The sequence below is a fragment of the Lathamus discolor genome, chromosome 2, assembly GCF_037157495.1.
Source record: "Lathamus discolor isolate bLatDis1 chromosome 2, bLatDis1.hap1, whole genome shotgun sequence".
NCBI lineage: Eukaryota > Metazoa > Chordata > Aves > Psittaciformes > Psittacidae > Lathamus > Lathamus discolor.
The window spans coordinates 120368504-120372733 of record NC_088885.1 but is presented as its reverse complement, the minus strand read 5'-3'; positions in this window follow the sequence as shown (position 1 = coordinate 120372733).

Here is a 4230-nt window from a genome sequence, read left to right as displayed (position 1 = left end):
CGCCGGGCCCGCCCCGAGCCCGCTCGTCCGCGCCCGACGGAGCGGGCCGCGCAGAGCCGAGCCGCCTGGAGGGGGCGCCCGCCGGGGTCTCCGCTGGCGGGGCAGGCGCTGGACCCGAACGTGTGTTGCAGGGGAGAGAGCGTGAGTTGTGGATGCCTGTGTAAAGGCAGCCGTAGTGCTGGGACTTGTGCTTCCAGTGACTGCCGACGAGGAGTATCTGCATCTTGAGGCTGGGGAGAAAGGAGGGGAGGAAAGGACATGGCAACAAAAGTCTGCAACAAAAGATACCATAGGAAAAATCTGGCTGAACTGGGAGTGGGAGGCAGGTCCGGAAAATCTGAGCAAAGTGCGTTGGAGTAGTGGCTGGAGCAGAAGTAACAGGAGAGATTAAAATGAGGAGAGAATGGGGACAGGGCAGACAGAGGGATTTGAAGTGAAGAGAAAGGGGAAGGTGCGATGTTGAGTAGACCGCAGGATGCTGCCCTGTAGAATTAGGTTGTATTCTTGTCTCTGCTGCAGAGACCTAAGGTACACAAAGTCTGAGAGATTTCTCAAACACTGAAATCTAAGTAATTTAATCTAACTGATCTATTCTAATCTATCTAAGCAGAGCGGAACACCAAGCAATGCAGTGTTCTGCTCTACTTGGATTATTCAGAGTTTATGTGTACAATGCATGGAATTCAGGTTTCTGAAAACCGTTCTGAAAACCTTCCTAGCCATCACTGGGATGGGAGTTTTCAGATAATAATTATGGACTTTGTGATCTCTTCTTCCCACCACATCATCTTCCTGCTTCCTGGACACTGGGAGACCACTAGAAAGAAGAGTACCATATGTGCCTGTCTGCTTTTAGACCCTCTGAAGGTTTTTGCTTTTGGCAAGATGGAATACTGGGCTTTATGTTAGCTACATTCAACACATGATGTGCTATGCGGTTTGCCTGCTGTGCTGTCTCATTCTGTTTGCATCAGTACATTTTTGGGTAACAAGGCTGTACAGCATCATGAGGCTGCAAGATGTCCTCAGGATTTGTAAGTTGTTTCACGCAGGAAATATGCAAAGAGGAGTTTGGAGGCAGAAGGAGTGATAGTAGCACAACTATCATGCAGCAACTAATTCTATCCACTTACAAAAAATATATATCTGAAATGTAATTGTACCCTGAGTCATGCATCATCTCACATCTGATATAACCAAAAATGATAAAAATGATAAATGCCATCATGAGTCAGGACTATCGCTCCAGTGATTAAATATTTTAGAAATACAAGGAAAGATTATACTAGTTCTAGCACTTGTACGGGCATAACTGCAATTAGGATGCTACATTCCTTCCATGTTTCAAAACTGCATATGCAGTACAATAAAAATCTTTCAACACAAATTTTTAGCAACAATTATGAATTGCAAAGTATCTTGATGTCGTGGTTTAAACAAAAGTCATCCATAAATCACACAGTCGCTCTCTCACTCCCCACCTTCTTGCCCTCCCACTACTCCCAGAGGGACGGAGAGGAGAATCGAAAAGAATGCAGCTCCCATGGGTTGAGATAAGAACAGCCCAGTAACTAAGGTATAACACAAATCACTACTGCTACCACCAATGATAATAATGATAAAGGAAATAACAAGGGAAGAGAATACAACACCTCAGCACCAGCCGACCAATAACTCGCCCCACTCCCTCCAGCCGAGCACCGACCAATACCTCGTCCAACCCTGCAATCCACTAGCTCTTCCGGGTCACTTCAAGTTACATCCTGGGCATGACGTGCTGTGGTATGGAATACCTCTTTGGTCAGTTTGGGTCAGGTGTCCTCTCTCTGCTTCCTCCCAGCCTCCCCTCCTCCCTGGCAGAGCATGAGGCTCAGAAAGTCCTTGGCCAGACCAAACATTTGTGTTATCAGCTCTGTTCCCAGGCCTAAAGTCAAAACACAGTGCTGCACCAGCTACTAAGAAGGAGAAAAATGACTGCTACTGCTGAACCCAGGACACTTGAGAATTCTTACACTCTTTCTTTTTTTTTTAAGGAAACAATACATTTCAAGTGAAATGCAGAGAACACTCCTGTATAAGAACAAGGTGGCTGTTCTTTTATAATACCCAAGCCCAATATCCTGCAGCCTACAGCAGGTAAGGCTAGACACATGTGGGAATGCTTCCTAATACTTTTCCATTCCTCAGCCATACGCAGCTGATGACATATGGTTTCTGCCTGTTCAGCAAGACATTAGCACATTACTGATCCATGCTTTCGCTGGACCTGTCACCTAGCAGTGAAGTGCACAGGTCTATCAGCTGTTGCATGAGAAGTCACCTTTTCCATTTTGACTGTGGCTTCTCCCAGCTTCAGGTGATGCTTCCATTATTGGAAAAATAAGTGAGCAATTGAACTATACTCAGATACTCTGCTGCCAGATTTTACAGGTGTCAGTCATATTCCTTATCCTCTTTCTCTTTTCCCGGCATATTCAATGTCCCTTCACTGTGAGCCAGCCTATACCTCTGTTTTAACTTGTTACTCTTTTTCTGACCTTTTTCTTGTTGTGAAATATCAAAGGTACAATACCCGCTTTGGACTATTGACTACACTGGTAGGTCTCACCCAAGCAGAGCAGTGCACTTGGAGTATGATTTTTAGCAGTCATGATTTTTAAATGTTACACTTTAACAAGCAAAAAGATGCTTGCAACAATGCATGTTTCAGTTTAGCTTGCGCTGGCAAATAATATGCTTAAGCTAAAGCAAAACAAGTCATCCATAAAAACTACCACTGATGAGATGCTACTGATTTTATAAGTCACATGTAATGAAGCTGGTTTAAATTTGTGCTTCACAAGGAGTCTGTCTTGTAGGAAAACAATGATCTGCTTCACACTGAGTTAGTACAGGATTGATATGTCCTTCCACTGGAATCCACAATGGTTCACCTGATCCACGTGAGTGAAGCCAAAGCAACCAGTGGCTCTGTAGCCTGCTCCCCAGGCTGCCTGCCCTCCTTTGCTGCTTCCTTCTTCTCCATTTCTTCCCGCTTCCTACTCAGCTTCTTTCATCAGTTTTCTGCTCCTTGCCCTCACACACCAGCTTCAAAGCCCTTCTTGGACCTATCTGTTGCTATTTGATTTTCCTTTTTTTATATATCTTAGGTGATAGTGAAGACCTCCATGTCTCAATGATCCTGACTTTAGATTTGCTGCATTTATCTGTGCTTCTCATAATGTGACCTTGCCTCCCAGCTGACTTGAGAGCTCTTCAGTATTTCCTTCTTTCTAAATCCCTTTTCGAGGTGAACAAATGACAGGTACTGAACCAAATAAGTTGAGGGATGTTGAGAACAGCATCCTTAGCTATTAAAAATAAACCAAAAACAAATATATGCAATGTGTATAATAAAAGACATTCTCACAGTAACTTTTACCTGCTCATGTAATTCTGAGCTCAGCCTTACGTGCACATCTCCTTTATCATGTCTGAGAAGTGCTGGAGAGATAAGGCAAATATTTCTGAGTCAAGCTGGGGTTTATTATACATTTACATAAGAACTTACACAAAAGAACCCTCACAGATTTCTTGGAGAAAATTATCAGATTATATATGTATCTGAATACAATAAAAAAACCCATTTTTTTTTATCAGCATCTCGGTTTATAAGCAAATGATAAGATTAAGAAGAGTGAAATTTTATAAGTTACAGGGTACAAAGGACAAGTAATTCTGTCATCTTTCTGCAGTGGACAAGCTGAGAGAAATATTTGAATGTTTAACTAAATGTACTGTATTCTCTGTTATCAGAAAGAGATGCAGGTATCAGAAGAATTGATTTATGTATCAGAAGAATTTGGTTCATGTGTCAGAAGAATTGATTCAGCTGAAGTATCTGGATGACTTTCTACAATGTATGCCTTGTTTATCTTTGATCCAAATACCAGTTATAATGCTCTTTGTACCTGAGTGTTTTCTGCCTGCTGTTGTGTATTCTTTCAGTCTTTTGCTTCACATTTAGAAGAGAAAGGATGGCTTAAAGAGACATAATTCCAGAAGGCAGCAAATGGTGACATATCTGTTCAACTTGTATGGAAAATTATCGCATGGCAAGTGAGGGTTTTTTCTTTCAGCTTGAAAACAGCCTCTAGTAAAGAGGAGGAACTGGAGGAAATGTCACTTCTCCAGCTGCAGATGTACACAGAAGGACATACAATTTGCTTAAGCTTCAGAGACCCTCTAGTC